At 43.7% G+C, this 18445-nt stretch overlaps 1 protein-coding gene and 1 long non-coding RNA gene across 2 annotated transcripts in view; one reads left to right on the forward strand and one right to left on the reverse strand.

Annotated features, from left to right (window-relative positions):
• Positions 1–18445, forward strand: part of LOC115456837 (thioredoxin domain-containing protein 17-like) — a 531330-nt gene that overhangs the window by 310805 nt on the left and 202080 nt on the right. The gene's annotated exons all lie outside the window — the stretch shown is intronic.
• LOC115456840 lies at positions 9231–16750 on the reverse strand. Its single transcript, XR_003939928.1, has 3 exons — positions 16735–16750; positions 10917–11061; positions 9231–10028 (listed from the first exon to the last, which is right to left on the reverse strand). It is a non-coding gene; the product is annotated as an uncharacterized LOC115456840 (long non-coding RNA).

The raw sequence follows: 18445 nt of genomic DNA on the forward strand, positions 1-18445 counted from the left end.
CAGACTGTCATAGTAATGCTTGAATGTTTTCACTTATATACACTGTCAGCTAGCACATTTGCTTATTTCCGATCTGAGGAAGAAGGGCAACCTTCGAAAGCTAATCAAGAAATGTATTAAGTTATGTCCAATAAAAAAGGTATCATCTTATTTTCTTTTCCATGTTTTATTTTGTTTGATCTCTATTGATGTCCTTTAGATTGTAAGCTCCTTTGAGCAGGGACTGTCCTTCGTTAAACTGTACAGCGCTGCGTAACCCTAGTAGCGCTTTAGAAATGTTTAGTAGTAGTTGTGCATAACCTCATTCCCAGCTGTACAGTCTGAACGTTGGACAGGTGCAGTAAACACAATCAGAAGAAACTGCTATCAAAAGGATCCACCAGTCCGGGAGGAACCAAATTGGATTTCTTTTTGACCAAAGACATCGGTACGAATTGAATTTTGACTGTGAAAAAAATGAGCTATCTGTAATTCTTTTTTAAACTTGAATAAGTCTATCCGGGTTTGGAAAGAAGTGATTTTGTGGGTACAAACTTTGAGCCCTTTCTGCAGTACAGAAATTTGCGACTCAGTAAGGATCACGTTAGACAGATTGATTATTGGGATCTTATTGGTCACGGGGGATAATCCCTGGAGTAAAATGACCATCTGCTTCAGCCTCTCCCTTGGCCCCTGTAATCCATACTATGATGTGTGTTCCTGTCCGTAGATTTCATGGTTATTCTTCTTTCCCAGAGTTTGTCTAAAAATCATGCTTTTCAATATTTCTAATTGTTACACAATGCAACCTATTCGCTTTCTATGAATCATTTATGTTATATGTCAAGCACCACTTTGTTTCATAACGTTTATCAATGTCACAGACACCATTATTAGACTGCATGTGTTCCTTTATAGTTATCCTTTCAGTTCACTTCCACATTCCTTCATTTTCCTCAATACTGTACAATAGGTAATTTCTCTCCTTTAATATTAGATTTGCCAATCTTCATTGACATTTTGATGGGTTTTTTTTTTTTATTTCAATATCACTGGAAGGTACAGCATTACATACAGGTTCCATTTCTATTTTAGTTTGGTAATTGTAACTCCATTTTTCAGTTGTTCTTTTAAGTATATCTTAATGTTAATTATATGAAATATAAAATTAACTATGTAAACACATTTATCTATATTTCTGTTTTTTTTTTTTATTTTTAGACCCCTGATGCAGATGGCTTCGCTAAACATGGACCATGCCAGGACTGTTCAAGAAATGTTTTTTTGAGTTCACGCTCCTATTCCTGAAGGCTCCTTCAGGAGCCTGGAGTAGCAGCCTAGTGGTTAGTGCAGCGGACTCTGATCCTGGGGAACTGGGTTCAATTCCCACTGCAGCTCCTTGTGACTGTGGGCAAGTCAATTAACCCTCCATTGTTCCAGGTACAAAATAATTACCTGTATATACATAAACCGCTTTGAATGTAGTTGCAAAATACCACAGAAAGGCGGTATATCAAGTCCCATTTCCCTTCCCCCCCCCCCCCCCCCCCCCCCCCCCCTCCTTGTGCTTTTGTTTTTTTGCTTTTACATCTCATTTTGGGCATCAAAAGCAGGGTCTTTAAAGCTGCGCATCACTGCCCATCTTGAGAATACTTACCTAAAAACAAAACCAGTGTGTTGTACTTATATGGGAATGGCAAAAGTTACAGTAATCCAGATTTTCTTTTTTTTTTTTTTTGCATTACCCATTTAATTAAGTCCAGTACAAGAGTGATAAGACACCCTAGGTAGACTTTCAGCTTTGTATTACCTTCAATTAATTTCCAGGTACCTAGTTCCCCCCCCAACCCAAAATCTGAATATTAAACAATAATCACCCTAGCAGTCCCCCTCCCCCTGCCAATAAGTAATAGAGCCCCAGTGGAAACAAGCTGGTGGCAGGTCAGCTGATCATGTTGGGCAACATCAACTACTGCTAAACTAGTAGTAAGACCTGGACCAGCAAACTTCCTCCCTCCCAATTTCCAAGTATTTTATTTATTTACCACCTTTTTGAAGGAATTCACTCAAGGCGGTGTACAGTAAGAATAGATAAAACATGAGCAAGAGGCAATTAGAGCAGTAAAAATATTCAAACCACAATACAAAGTATGGCATGGTATACTACTTGCAATGACAACACAATATGTACTAGAACATTATAATTGGTAGTGAGGGGTAAGGCAAAGTTGTAACATATAGATGAAGAAAGTTGCAAGCGAGGTCAGAAAGATGGTTAAATATTATTATTTCAAGATGGCGGACGCAGCTTGAGAGCGTTCGTCGAGTCTCCCTCGACCTTTTTCCTTTTCTGACTTTTAAAACAAGATTTCTTCATCTAAAATGCCCCATACTAAAAGGAAAGGGGTGGTCAAGAGCTTACCACCCGCAGCGACGACCACCCGATCGGTCCAGTCGACACTCGACGCTTTCGCTACAAGCCCGCCACGGGTCATAGCGGTGAGGAGTTCCGCTGTGGAAGGGGTCGGAGGAGCGACGGCTTCCCTGGAACAGGATACCATCACTCTATCCTCACCGGACATTTCCCCACCCCCGTGTCCCGCGAACTACCGAGAAGCGGTGGATTCTCCGACAACGTCCGAAGTTGACGTTGAGGATTATTCAGCGGCTGGCACTGTGGCGGCAGCGAACGGAAGAGATTTTCAACAACAAGAGCAGGAAGCTCGCACGGAGGTAACCCTCGAGGCCATATGGGCAATGTTAAAAACTTTGAATCAAACAGTCTTAAAGGCAGCAGCTGATACAGCTTCTCTAGTGACTAAAGTAGATTCTTTGAATGATTCTCTTGAAAAAATTAAGCAAGACACTATTAAACAGAATGATATATTTCAACAAGAAATTTCTTCTATAAAAAATACAACTCTTTCCTTGATAAAGGATAAAACATTTATTCATAGTAAAATAAATCAATTGGAGAATTATAATAGGAGACTTAACCTGAGAGTATTAAATTTCCCAAAAATGGTTGAATTGAGTGGTCTAGAATTATTCAAGAAATATCTTACTGAGGTTCTTAATTGTTCCCTCGAGATGATTCCTCCTATAAATAAAATATATTACCTTCCAATTCCATAGAAGAAAATGGAGGAACAAAGGAGAAAATTACAAGTACAGGGATTGCAAGAGGATGGATTACAAAATTTAACGGCTTTTCTTGAAAATTCATTACCAGAAATTCATATCCGCTCAACTTTGCTTGTTTCTCTGGTCTTTGAGCAAGACCTAAATTCAATTATGAAACTGTACTTTAAAAATGCTCAAAAAACTTTTTTGGGATCTCGCTTGTGGATCTACCCAGATGTCACTAGACTTACCCAGGAAAAAAGAAGAGAATTTCTCTTATTGAGAGACAAAGTTAAAGCTTTGGGAGCTAGCTTTTTGCTAGCGTATCCATGTAAATGTCTAATCAAATACATGGATAATAAGTACATTTTCTATGAACCAGAACAATTGAAAAGCTTTCTCGAAACAAAGAAGATTGTCAAATGACCTCTTGGATTAAGGGAAATAATGAATTATTGACTACCTGTGGGGCGGTCTAGGTCCTATTGCCTAAATAAGAAAAAAAATTTGTTTTTGTTCTCCTCAAGTTCTTTAACTCCCCCCTATGAGCTGGTGGTCTAAGATAGGAAAATATTGTTTCTAAGGATATGTGAAATACTATTGTAATTTCTTTTGATTGATATTTCAATTCCGAGTTTTCTTTAACAAGTGTATCTTGTAATTATGTGAAATTATAAATAAATAAATAAATAAAAAAATTCTCAGCTAGGGTAGGAGTGGATAAACATGTCCATGTGTGTGTGTCCGTGACTAACAAGTTAGTTACTTGTTAGTCTCACTCACTACCTCAACTACCAGTTAGTTACTTCTTCCGTTAAAGGCTTGGTTGAAGAGCCAAGCTTTCACCTGCTTCCTGAAGTTGAGGTAGTCTTGTGTTAAGTGAAGCCTTTCAGGCAGTGCATTCCAGAGTGTGTGGGCTACTCCGGAGAAGGCTCGCTTGCAGGTATCACATCGTGTAATGTCTTTTGGAAAGGGTGTAGTTAGTGAAAGTCCTTTGGAGGGCCTTAGTGTCCTTGGCAGTGTGTGGAGGATCATCCTATTCTTCAGATACTCGGGGCCATTTCCTTTCAGGGCCTTGAAGATCAGAGTTTTAAATTTAGCCCTGTATTGTACTGGTAGCCAATGGTGTGATATGGTCATGTCGCTTGCAACCTTCTATGAGTCTTGCTGCTGCATTCTGAATCAACTGGAGCTGGTGCAGGCCCTTTGTAGTCAGACCATTGTATAGTGCATTGCAGTAATCCAGTCTTGATGTTACCATGGCATCCACAACTGGGATAAGATTTACCTTCTCGATGTAAGGAGAGAGGCAGCGTAGCTGTCACAAATAGTAGAAGCAGCCCTTGAAGGTTGCTGGGATCTGGGGAATCAGAGTAAGTGTTGAGTCTAACTGTAGTCCAAGGTTCCTGACTTGCGATTTGAGGGGGGGGGGGGGGGGTTCATACTTTCCAAAAGGGATTTTGATGTCAGGTATGTATCCACTTGTGTTTGAGACCCAGAGAAGCTCGGTTTTGTGTAATACGACTAGATTGTTTGCCCTCTCTTATATATGTCTGTACAGCACTGCTTACATCTAGTGGTGCTTTAGAAATGACAAAGCAGCAGTACATGACCCATCTGCCTGACCTGCATACAGTATTTGTGTTCATTTTCTCTCAAACTCAAGAATGCAGGTGGCATGGACCCGCAAAGCCTAAAAGGGGCCCCTTTACTAAGCCATGCTAAAAACTGGCTGGTGCTGTTCGTAGCGTGTGGATTTCCCCACATGCTGCGGCCACGTTTAGTGTGGCAGTAAAATGGCTGCATTTCTATCTTGTTCTGCAATGGCCATATGCTAATGTCCCCAATTAGCATGTGGTCATTAAGAGCCATTACCGCCACCTATTTTGTAGACACTAAGGGAACCCAAGCTAACCCTGCGCTAAATTGGACAGTGTGTGGGGCGACGTGCTTGTGCTACCCGATTAGCACAAGGCACGCCCACTCTCCGCCCACTGACATGTCTCCCACACTTCAGTGGGCCATCTCAGCGTGTCAGACAGCAGTGCTTTTTGGGGAGTGGTAGGCACACCCTAGTGCCTATCTTGACACACCCTGGTGCCTACTGTGGCTTAGGCAAAGGGCCCCTAAGAACTGCTCAATTTTCTGGAGACTGCGGGTTTTTCTCTATCACTTTGTCCTCTCTAGCTACAGACCTACACCCAGACAGCCTAAGGCCCCGATGCTGCAGCACTGTACAGAACAGCACAAAGAGAAATTTCTAATGCTCAACACTAATGTCATGCAAATTTTATGCACACTGTTAGCACCGAGCATTGGAAGTTGAGGGGGAGGGGGGAACGTGCCCGCACATGCCCACAAGAGCTGTGCTTTACTGCACAGTGCACAGCTCTTGTGTGCATGCCTAGTCAAACTGGGAAGCCCAGACTATTAAGGTCTGCAGGTTCTCATGGTCTTTTGCAGGGAATAATCTAAAATTGCTTTCATGCTTAATATCGCTGCATGACTGCAACCTTGATCATAATTGATTGAGGGCTGCTGAGGGGGGCGGGGCAAGGGAGGCAAAGTTTCCCAGGCCCGGGCCTCCAAGGGGAGCCTAGCGCCGGGGTTTCTCTCCCTATACTCCCGACAGGACCCCAACAGGAGGAGAAAGAAAACTACCCCCCCCCCCCAAAAAAAGAAAAAAAAAAATCACAAAAGTATGCATCTCTGTCTTATAGATGAGATGGGGTTGGAAGGTACAGTTCATTAGCACAGGGGCGTAGCTACGAGTGGGCCTGGCTGGGCCCAGGCCCACCCAATTTCAGCCCAGGCCCGCCCAGCGCCAGCTCCCATTGCCAGCCACTGCTGCTTTTCCTGTTGAGCAGCAGGGCCGGCGTTACAAAAAGAAGCGCTAACGCTAAGGACAAAAAAAATGTTTAAAAAAAAAAAAAGCGCGGCACCGGCAGGCACTGTCTAGGCAGCCTTGAGGCATTGGCTGCAGGCTCCTCCCGTCTCCTGGAGCGACGCAGGGGCAGTAACGTAAGAGACGGGAGGAGCCTGTAGAGCTAGCAGCAAATGCCTCAAGGCTGCCTAGACAGTGCCTGCCGGTGCCGCGCTTTTTGTTTTTTTTTTTTTAAACATTTTTCGTCCTTAGCGCTTCTTTTTGTAGCGCCGGCCCTGCTGCTCAACAGGAAAAGCAGCAGTGGCCGGCAATGGGAGTTGGCGCTGGCATGCAGGGCGGGCCTCGAGGAAAAGAGAAAAGAGGGAAAACAGATGGAAGGATGGGGAGAGAAAAGAGGGAAGACGCTGGATGGAAGGGTAGGGAGAAAGAGGTGACACTGGACGGAAGGATGCAGAAAGAAAGAGGGGAGACTACTGGAAGGATGGGGCGAGAGAGGGGAGACTGGAAGGATGGGGAGAGAAAGAGGACAGCTGCTGGATGGAAAAGGGGAGTAGTGAAAGACTGGAGAATAAGAGGAAAGGGCATGGGGAGAACAAGGGTGAGAAAAAGATGAAAAGCCATAAGTAGATGAAGGAAATTAAAGAATGGACAGTAAGAATGAATTAAATCAGGAGAGAGAGGCAGAAAAATATTGAAGAAAGCAAAGAAAAAGGAGAGAAAATGCCAAATGGCCAGGAAAACCTGGCAGAAGAGTTAAGCGAATACAAAGGAAAGCAGAATCTAGAGACTGGGAGCGACACAATGAGAAAAAGTAAATGGCCATACAAGAAAGGTAAAGAAAATAATTTTATTTTTAATTTAGGATAAAGTAATATGGTACCTGTGTTAATGAAGTTTCAAAGACCAATACTTCCTTCCTTAGGTCAGGCCAGGATACCGTAACAGCATTATACTGACCTGAGGCAGGAGGTTTTGGCCTCTGAAAGCTCACTGAAAAGGATTAGGCTATTAAATAAATTGTCTGAAATCTGATGCACTGAAAAGCAGCATTTTACCCTGTGTGACAAATGCATCTGAGTGTGACTACATTTTGCTGGGGGGGGGGGGGGGTGAAAATTGTGCGCCCACCCACTTTGGGTTCAGGCCCACCCAAAATTGGCAGTCTGGCTACGCCACTGGTCCAGGTGTGGAGTGAGTAGTCACATGTATTAAATGATTGGGAAAAGAACCAGCCTTTCAAACATTTCCTGAGGTACAGAGTCAAGTTCAGCACACACAAACACCCCCCGCTGGGAGGGAGTTCAGAACGTGGGTACTCTGCCGAGGTGGTTATCACATTCAATTTCTTTTGTTGAGGATACTGATGGCGATACTCCGAGAGGACCTTAGAGCAAGGTTTGACGAATCCCAGACCCCAGGTTGCCATGGCGCCTAGAAACTAAACCCCAATTTCTTACCCCAAGATTTTTTTTTCTGCTGCAGAAAAACATGCTTCGTCCTTCTCCAAACTAAATTTGGCATCCAGCACACATCTGGCAGCTACACGATTGTATGTTTCACTTTTTTATGATGCTGAAGCATTTGTTGACCCCTGTTGAAACATGGCCAAATCGGGTCAATGTTTAAATCTGTTTGTGGCAACCTTGAGAATCTGCTCCTTCTCTGGACTACCTCTGCTTTGTGTTGCTGCCAAACTCGGTGGGAAATTTTGAAACACGTTTCTTCTACAAATCAGTAAGGCGAGGGGAATTCAGGGGCAGGCTCCAAGAGAAAGAGTGAGGGCCAGATGCACAAAGCTTACAGGGTCAGCAACACGCTTTTTTTGAACACACCAGCTGGCTCAATGAACACGGTATTCAGTGGGCAAAGCAGGCTTTTTACCATTTGTGACAGCGGACAATGGGGTCGTATGGTAATATATTTAAAATGCGCATTCCAGGCAATGCACAAGACCCAACCCCTACCTTTAATGTTGAAATTCTTGTGGAAGGTCAGGAGCTGTGGCGAGGATCTGGTCCTCTGGTGCCCAGATTTGTGGAGGTGGATTTGGTTCTCCTGCCCAAAGGGAAAGCACAACTCTAAATCCATCTCCTGCCCACATTTTCAAGATTCAACTGGAGCCTAATACACAAAAGCCCTTGACTCCTCTTCTTGAAGACCTTAACAGATTTCAGGTTAACATATACCATATCCAACAGACATTTGGTGCTACAGCCCCAAACCCACTGAAGTGAGATCAAGGAGCAGGTGGCTGCTTATGGTGGTATTTTCCAGAACAATGGAAATCCCCCTCAAAAAGGTTCGCTCCTGCCTTTATTAAAATTTTGTTTTGCTTGCACCTTTGTAGCTGCCGATTATTGTCGGTGTTTGAAGCTGAAAAGCTGCCGGGGAGGGGCTGCTTGCTTGCTTCAGCACGTGGCGACAAAATCCCCGGGAGAAGCAGCTAAGCACAGCAGCCAGTCGCTATGCCCACGGCTGCAGGGAAAAGATCAGGGGCTTCTCACTACACACGGCTTTCATCCATGTAGCTTGTATGTGTGTAGTGAAACTGTCCTGGGTGTGCGCATAGCGGCCATACTTACTGATTGATTTTGACTGCTATGTGCATGCCCTAGTGCTTTCCCTACCCGAGCTGCATGGGTCCATGCAACTCATTTGCATGTGATTACTTTTGAGAATCACCCGCTATTTCCACCTCAGTAATTTTTACCGGTGTGGAAATAGCATGTGGTTCTTTCCGTGGCCTTTTGTGCATTGGGCACCCTGGTGATATGTGAAACAAAGAGACCATTTTTCCTCTTTTGCTTCCCTTATCTAGTAGTTGTCACACAGCTGACACTACGCTTCCAGGAGGGATGTGGAGCGGTACCTTAAGGAACTGATTTACTAAGCTTTCAGACACAGAATGGGGAAAGAACCTTAGGAAACTGGTTTCTAAAGAAGTTACTGCTGATCTCAGAGGGGGATTTCCCTCCCCACTCAAACTTCGCAGAGGACAAATGTTGGGTGTGTGGTGAACGGGAAATGAAAGAGGTTTCTTCCACTCGCTCCAACATTTTGGGGCTGGCTCCTAGAGTCGATAAAACATTAGTCAAGGCCAGCCTTACAGGCCTCAAAATGTCTGTACAAGGCTATTTCTTTACGTACTCTAACCCAGTTTGTCTGAGGACCTCTAAAGTAAAAAAAAGAGAGTTTTTTTTTTTATTCAATCATTTTTATTAATTTGGATATAACAATAAAAAAGGAAATTAAGTACCATTGACTTAATAACAGTTTAACAAGTTAGAACATGTACACTGACTTATAGAAAAATTATGGACAGTGTTTACATCATCTCTAGAATCCCTGATGCTGTTACATTACAGGTAATTTATAACTATAGGAGTAAACACATTATTAAATGTTAGAGGTGGAGATAAGAAATTATACATATATATGTAATTAGTACCCATTTATATTTGCATAGATTATAATAATTAATATTAACTGGATGAGTAATTGAGTATAGGAGACCAGGTTTTATTAAATGCTACAAGGGAACCGCATTTCTCTGCAGCAGCTTTTTCATATTTAGCGTATAGACATACTGTATTCCACCACATATCATAAGATAACTTCGTAAAGTCCTTCCAGTTTTGACATATCAGTTTTAAAGCAACTTGAATCAATATACGAAGTAATTTAGCTATGTGTGGTTGTAGTATCGTGTCTAAACCAAATTCTCCCGTGATTATGATTTTGTATGTTAATGAGATCTTAAAATCTAGAATTTGAGAAATAGTTTCCTCTATACGAGACCAATACTCATCCAGTATATGGCAATGGTAAATTAAATGGTCTAATGTGCCTACATGGTTGTTACAAGACCAACATCTATTTGAAATTTCTTTAGATATTTTGGAAAGTTTGTAAGGTGTCCACATAGCTCTATGCAAGATGTAGAATGATGATTTTGAAGATTTATATAATAATGTCCAGATTTTTTCCCATTGTTCTTCAGTAATTTGAGAATTGAGTTCTTTGTTCCAAATGTTTTGTAAAGCTGAAAGATAATGAGAAGAGTGATCTTGTAAGATTTTGTACCATGTTGATGCCGTTTTTTTTCCCATTAGCCAACTGATGGCATAATGTTAAACAACTTGGAGTTTCATCCTTTAATGAGTTAAAGGCTTTCGACCGCGTAGAATGGCAATATATGTTTCATACCTTAAAGTGGTTTGGTTTCACACAAAACGCTATTAATTTGATAAAAGTACTCTATACCTGTCCATCTAACAAATTGTTTATTAATGGTCAATATTCACCTCCCTTCCGGCAGACAAGAGGTACAAGACAAGGATGTCCCCTCTCCCCATTACTATTTAATATCGCCCTGGAACCTTTACTTTTAAGTATCTTACAGTCAGAACATATTAAAGGTGTAGAATTGGGAAATATATCAGCCAAACTTTCTGCATATGCCGACGATGTATTAATATATACAACTCCTTCATCTATACCTCACATCCTAGATGTAATTAACAACTATTCACGAATATCTGGATACAAACTAAATCCCACTAAAACAGAAATATTACCACTAAACATGGCCTCTAGGTCATACCAATTTACTATGACCCATTTTAAATGGTCTCCCACGTGCCTGAACTATCTGGGTGTATTATTTGGTTCTAATATTAATGAAACTATCAACCTCAACTCTACATACCTTTTGAATTGTGTGACGGAGATGTCAAATAAGTGGTCCCCACTTAAACTATCTTGGTGGGGAAGATTAGACACCATAAAAATGATGATAGCACCGAAAGTGAATTATATTTTAAGTATGTTACCGGTCATGTTAAATGCCAGTACATATAAAAATATGGAAAAAATAGTCAAAATTTTTATGGTCTACAAAAAAAAAAAAAAAAGAGTTTTAAGTTTGTACCTGTGCAGTTATCCACTGCAGTTTTTGCAGGAAGGGTACAATGGTTTCACTGCTTCTAGCCCTTTATCAGTCATGCTGCAGAATCTGAATTACTTGGAACTGGTGCAAAGTCTTGCTTTGGCCAATGTACAGGATGGTGTTACACCTACATAAGAACATAAACATTGCCATACTGGGACACACAAGCTCCATCAAGGCCATTATCCTGTTTCCAGCTGTGGCCAATCCAGGTCACAAGTGCCTGGCAAGATCCCAGAACAATAGAACAGATTTTATGCTGTAGAAACAGTTTTCAAAAGTTGTTTATCAATAGAAATCAAACAAAATAAAACATGGAAAAAGAAAATAAGATACCACCTTTTTTTTATTGGACATAACTTAATACATTTCTTGATTAGCTTTCGAAGGTTGCCCTTCTTCCTCAGATTGGAAATAAGCAAATGTGCTAGCTGACAGTGTATATAAGTGAAAGCATTCAAGCATTACTATGACAGTCTGACAGGGTGGGAGGATGGGGGTGGGTAGGAGGTATGCATGGGGACATCAAAGCATATCATTGATATTCTAACAGGATGGGTGTGGATAGGTGAGGGGAGGGTGATCAACAGAGACATACAGCTTTATGGTTTATAATGGGCTAGGAACCCCAGATCCTTGTTAAGTCCTTTCTGTTGGGTGTTAAAATATTCAATCATTCTGACTTCAAAGGTCTTACGTTCTTGTATTCTCACTGTGAAATCACTGGTACAGTGTCCTGGTTCTGTGAAGTGCTGTCCCACCGTGGTGGGGGCCCTACTGGCTGTATTGTTCATGTGATGTCTATGTAAATTGAATCTTGTCTTAAGCATCTGGCCTGTTTCTCCAATATAGCATCCTTCGTTACATTTTTTACATTGTTTGAATTTGCAGGACAAAATAAGTGATCAGTCTTAGCAGTATCCCAAGATTCCTGACCTGTGATTTTAGGGGGTGTTCATGCTTCCCATTTTGAAATCAGGTTCCTGCCCACTTGTGTTAGGAACCCACAAATTTTTGGATTGTAAGCCCTCGAGTCAGGGGCCTGAGTAGCCATACCGTGTGTCCAGGGCAGACGAGAGGGAGGGCGGGGGGCCCTGTGCCGGGGTCAGGCCATCGGCGCTGCAGTCCCCGGTCTCACCTTCCTGTCTCCTCGGCTCCGGGCCCCCTTCATTCAAAGTGGCAGTTGCAGATCGTGTCTCTTCTGGCCTTCCCTCCCTGTGTCCCTCCGTCTGATGTAACTTCCAGTTTCCGTGAGGGCGGGAGGGAAGGCCAGAAGAGACTCGAGCTGCGACTGCCGCTTTGAATGAAGGGGGCCCGGAGCCGTGGAGGCAGGCAGGTGAGACCGCGGACAGCAGTGGCGGGGGGGAGCAGCCTTGCCCCGGGCCCAGCCTAGTCTCTCGGCGGCCCTGACTGGGTCAGATCAATGGTCCATCTAGCCCAGTATCCTGTTTTCCAAACAGTGGCCAAGGCAGGTCACAAGTACCTGGCAGAAACCCAAATCTTGGCAACGCTCCATAGTACGAATCCCAGGGCAAGCAGTTGCTTCCCATGTCTACCTCAATAGCAGACTATGGGCTTTTCCTCCAGGAATTTGTTCTAACTTTTTTTGAACCCAGATACGCTAACCGCTGTTACTACATCCTCCGGCAAAGAGTTCCAGAGCTTAACTATTCGTTGAGTGAAAAAATATTTCCTCCTATTTGTTTTAAAAGTATTTCCATGTAACTTCAAGTGTCCCCTAGTCTTTGCACTTCTGGAACCAGTGTTGAAAAGCAAATAACTAAATTTAAACCCTCTGAACAATGCGCAGTCTCTGAAATGTCCTCATCCTAGTGAAGAATTACAGAATACGTTTCACAAAAACAGAGTATTGAGATATATAGATAGTCAGCCAGCCAGCTGCAGTCAACATTATTCCTGGATATTCAATGCCAGTCCCTATCTGGGCACCAGCATTGAAAAAGCCTGCTTTATGCGGCCAGATCTTTCTTATGTGGTTAACCATATAACACTGCATAAAGACTGGACCACATAAAAAAAACAGTTCCATTTGGCTTCTTAACTGAGGTGGTTAAGTGGCAATATTCTGCCCCCAGACCACCCACAGAACAGCCAGTGCTCAGGTTAGTAGTCTGTGGTAATCTCCAGTGGCATTACCCGGTTAAATGGATAGCCCTGCCCAAACTGTTTAACCAGCCACTGTATTTATTCCATTATGAAACCAACATGCAAAAAAAAAAAAAAAAAACCCCATTCCAACCCACTGTTGTCTGAAGTCATCAAGATTATTCATTCTATTAAAGCTGATGCTTTAATTAAACTTGAGTACAGTGTGCTCACATTTCCCATAAGATGCTAGACCAGCACCAGTGTTACCAGATGGAAAACATTTGTCACGGCCAAAGCCACACAGTCAATTTGCATGTGAATGACTAATAAATATTAATGAGGCCATTTGCATACAAATGGCGTCATTAAGCCCGCCTCCATGGGGCTTCCACTGGCTGCGGCAAAACCAGCCAACCCGCGGCGGAAAAAAAACCACCAGCGGGGCTTAAAAAAGCTGCCCAAAATCCCGCAACCCGCATGCGGCATGAAAAAGCCGCAGCGGCTCATGGAAAGGAGCCCAATTGGGCAAGAAACCCGCAGTCCTGGCAACACTGACCAGCACTTCAATCTTTGTGCCCTTGATCCCAATTCACATGGCCGCAAAAAGCATGCGATCCCCAGGCAATGCAGAACAACATCCTATGGAATGCCTGCCTAGGTCATGACCCCAAATGCAGGTTTCACAACCCACAATTTGGGGAGCTCTGTGCTAAGACAGGCACCAAACTGCCATAGCCCCTTTCAGTACCCAAAAGCTGACCAAGAAGATAAACACTGCAACTAATAGCAAACCCATCCTGTAGTACCTCTTTAAGGAGTTCCCTACCCCAGCTCTGAATTTCACTTGCTGCAGAGACTCATTTGTACTCCAGGGTTTCAGCACGAGGAAGAAATGAAACGTTAACCAAAATAAAAATAGAGCAACACTTTATTGGACCGACTTGATAAATTCTTTCACTACATTCTCCACCTCAAGACAGAACAGAATAAGCAAAAAGTGACACTACTTTATTCAAAGCTGGAGCAGGTGGCGGGGCTGTGTTTCAACAGTGGTCCGCCAGAGGTTATGGTTTGCTGTGAATGCAGACACAGCGTGCATAAATGAGACAAGGATTATACATTAATAAAAAAAAAAATCCAAACACCCACAGTTCTGCTCATCAGCATTTCAAGAATCCCCCACTAATGCTTAACATAAAAGACAGGGAGCAAAATAATTCTGTTTTTTCAATAGCAGAGAAAATATTACTATTATAATGCACTGCAGCGCTGTGTAAGAGCCAAGTATTACATTTTTTTTCCAATTACTTCAAGGTTACATTACCAATACCATACACAGTAATAGATAGATAAATTAAGAATTTAACCCATTACAGAGATGCCAAGTTACCCAGCTCCAGGCTGGACACTTGTTGGCTAGTCCTTGAACTTACATTCCAAAGCAGTGTGGGATTTTGTAGTACCTGATCCTACCCCATTGAAAATCACTACTGAAGTCCCATAATGCACTAGGCTGGGATGACTGGAAATCTAGGACTGTCTCAAGATCCCCAACCTGGAACTGGGTAACTTGGCATTACTGCTGTTAAAACTGCCACCAGTAAAATTAAGACTGGCAGCACATTTACCAATATGAATGGAAATATTAAAAATGTGTTTAGTCCCTATTCTTACATAAGCTTCTAACATCAATGCCATGACCAAAGCCTAATCTAGGACAAGCACTATGCAGCCTGGCCTGTGTGTAACACAGTCAACCCAACTGTACTACAGCATGAGTTGCACAGATGAACCATACCCTGAAGCAGGGGCGTAGCTACGTGGGCCCCCATAGATTTGGCCATGCCCCCCACCGCCAACCCCTTCAAACCCCCCCCCCTGCCACCACCGTCAGGTACCTTTGCTGGCGGGAGTCCCCAAGCCCCGCCAGCCAAAGTCCTCTTCTCCGGCGCAGCCGCGTTGCTGATCTGCAAGGGCAGGCTTCTGTTTCTGCGAATCTGACGTCCTGCAGTGCAGGACGTCAGACTCACAAGAAGCCTGCCCTTGCAGATCAGCAACGTGGCCATGCCAGAGAAGAGGACTTTGGCTGGCGGGGCTTGGGGACCCCCGCCAGCAAGGGTACCCAACGGCGGCACCAGGGGGGGCTAAAATGTGCCCTCTCACCTCGACTTCTGGACCCCCCTCCCATCGAAGTCTGGCTACGCTCCTGCCCTGAAGGCCACTCAGAACAACAATCTGCTAACCACTATGGACATCAATAACAGAGCTTCAATAAGACATGGCAAGGAAAAACACTGTTCTCATATCTACTAATTTAAATAGCCAACCCCGTAGGGTAGTCAGATTTAAAACAGAAGTTCTAACCATAAATGTATGTTTACTCTAGTCTGAATAAACCAACAGCTGTAGCACAGGCACACAATTAAGCATTTTGGGCCACTGATTTTGCAGCTCAGATCATTACCAACCTCCCTTTTGATTCTTTGTGGGTTTTGTTTTTTTTTACTTAATGACTGAAAAGAGATTACAGATTAATTTCCTACCCTGATGAAACAAAACCACCAAGAGAATACAGTAGGGGCATGAGCCACACAACTTAATTTTTTTTTTTTTTTTTTTGGGGGGGGGGGGGGGGGGGTTGTTTTTAATTGGGCTGCTTTCAGAGTAAAAATTTTACACCAATGCAAATGCCACATTGAAAGAGCAACTCTAAATAAAGAGCGAACTGATAATTTAAAAGTTATTCTGGTGCACATAGATAGAAGCCACGACTTGTAACCTAGTAAGTCGGTTTATTAAGAAAGACAAGTCTTTTACGTTACACATTAGTAATGATTTTTGTTTGAAATTAACTCTACCAAACAAGAACAGCCATCTGAGCGAAAGCAAGATGCACCATAGATAAAACTGGATGTTTCCGTGCTAAAATCATGGACTTATCAATACAACATAATGTCAGGATCGATGTATAGAGGGGGGGGGGGGGGAGGTAGGGGACACAGTAATCCCTGCCTCTCCTACTAAAATGCACATTTTTACTCACAGTGGAAAAAGGCTACAGAAAATGCGCGTGCATCCCTAAGCCAAGCTTTTTTCGGTATAGACATGTTTCTCTTCCCTACAACATAGAAATTACATTAATAGAAACATGCCAGTGAGTTTTAGAAAGCACTGCAGCAGGTTGCAGTTAAACTCGTTAATGCTTTCCAAATTGGATACCCTAAGAAGGAGGGAGCTCATCAGCAAGAGCGAAAACAGGAGGCGAAATCCGTTTCAGGTGTCAGCCCTGCAGAGTTCGGTTTTATAGAAAGTGACAAGCCTGTTCAAATACCTCCCACAAAACCCTGCCAACCAGCAAGTTACTGCTTGCAAAAGCATCCCAGTCCCAAAAAAATACAGACAAGAAAAATCCTTGACGTTCCTGAAACTATTTGTGCAATTCCTTCACAAACACCACTAGGGAAAGCAGATTCACCCAGATGCGGTCTATGCACATCAGCTTTGCTAGGAGAGAGATAGGTTCTTTCAGTCCTAAAGCATGCACAAGATCCAGGTCACCCAAACCACCTCAGTCCCCCCCCCCCTCTGCTTCTTCTGCTACAATGAACCACCTAGAATCTCCCAGGTTAGCTCAGCATCTCCTCCAGTCCCGCACCTGATCTGTCCATTATATCGACTGATTTGCACCCACCTGGCAGTGACGCTTTAGCCATGTCCCGGTCACTTTGCTCTCTCGATTTACCACTCCGGCAGACGCTCCTCTCCCTGCTCAGGAGCAGCAGGTATCTCCCCGTTTTAAGCCGATTGCTGGTTGAGATTTCATAGCAAAGAAGGCATTTCTTCCCTTTTGTCTATTTATTTAGTTGGGCTGCCTCTAGTGGCTCGTACAGGGTTGGAATGAGTCAGGCTGCAGAACTGTGAAACAGGGCAGACCCTACTTGGGTAGAGAGCTGGACCCTCTCTTAAAGGGGCCGCAACCACTCTCCCAAGTGCTGGAGAGCGAAAACACCTGACGCTGGTTCCTCGAGTCGCTTTTCGGCCCGTCGGCTGTCAGCAGCTGCTTTCAGGGCTGTGATTAACATCCCCCGCAGGATCTGGGTGTAACTTTTGATCCGTCCCCTCCGCTTCTCTGGAGGGTGGCTGGCAATACTCCCCCACCTCCCTGCACTAGCCAAGAGGCTTTGCTATCTCCTCCCCTGGCTTGGAGAGAGAGTCAGTAATCGTCGCAGTCCTGCTCCAGAGCTAGATCACCCGGACTTAGGTTATTTCAGAGCAGCCATGAAGTTGCTGGGGGACAAGGAGAACAGGGGAGGGGTGTTAACTCCTAATATTTTGTAACTCGCTTCCTCTCGACTTTCAGCATAAGATTAACGCACATAGCGGTAGACTTCACAGTCGCATTTTTACTCATCGCATCTTGCTGTTTGAACATCTGTTTCTCCACCTTCTCTTAATAGCGCTGGAGTCCCCACCGTTGTCAGATCCCGGCCGCCTTAGGCGATTTTAAAGAACGTTACTGCCGATTCTAATTAAAGCACGCAACTTGACGCATAACGCCCAGCGTTGCAGACAGAATGCACGTGCAAATTAATAGAATAGCTGTGTGTTGATTGGACTCAGCGGCAGTGAATTCTTGGCTGTAATTGGAGTTCATTGGTGCGGTCACCACTTTGCAGTTTCGCCTGCAGCTGCCCTTAATGGCTGTTCTAGAACCTTGGCATGTAAATTCAAGGGGAGGGGCATCTTCAAAAGGGGCGTGGATGTGAATAGCATGCCTAAGTTACAAAATAGCTGCGTTTCCGCATGTATTTACACCAGTCTTTGAGCTGGTAAGTGGTTACGCTAGTAAGTGGGGGCACCTAAGTTTATTTTTTGTTACATTTGTACCCTGCGCTTTCCCACTCATGGCAGGCTCAATGCGGCTTATATGGGGCAAGGGAGGGTTAAGTGACTTTGCCCAGAGTCACAAGGAGCTGCCTGTGGCTGAAGTGGGAATCGAACTCAGTTCCTCAGGACCAAAGTCCACCACTCTAACCACTAGGCCACTCCTCCACTCTAGCAAGGTACAGCCTCCAAAACTGAACACAACACTCCAAGTGGAGGAGTAGCCTAGTGGTTAGTGCATTGGCCTGAGAATGTGGGGAATTTCTGCTCCTTGTGACTCTGGACAAGTCACTTAGCCCTCCATTACCCTAGGTACAAAAAAAGTACCTGTATGTAATATGTAAAGTGCTTTGATTGTAACCACAGAAAGCTGATATATCAAGTCCCATCCCCTTTCCCTTGTCATCTGGAACTCGATGGGGGCTTTTCCTCATGAACCACTGCTTTTACTCAGCAGTTCAACAGACCTGGTCCAGAAATTCTACTGATATACGCTGAAGATTCATAACAACTCATGG

This window comes from Microcaecilia unicolor, chromosome 13, assembly GCF_901765095.1.
Source record: "Microcaecilia unicolor chromosome 13, aMicUni1.1, whole genome shotgun sequence".
In the NCBI taxonomy this organism is placed as follows: Eukaryota; Metazoa; Chordata; class Amphibia; order Gymnophiona; family Siphonopidae; genus Microcaecilia; species Microcaecilia unicolor.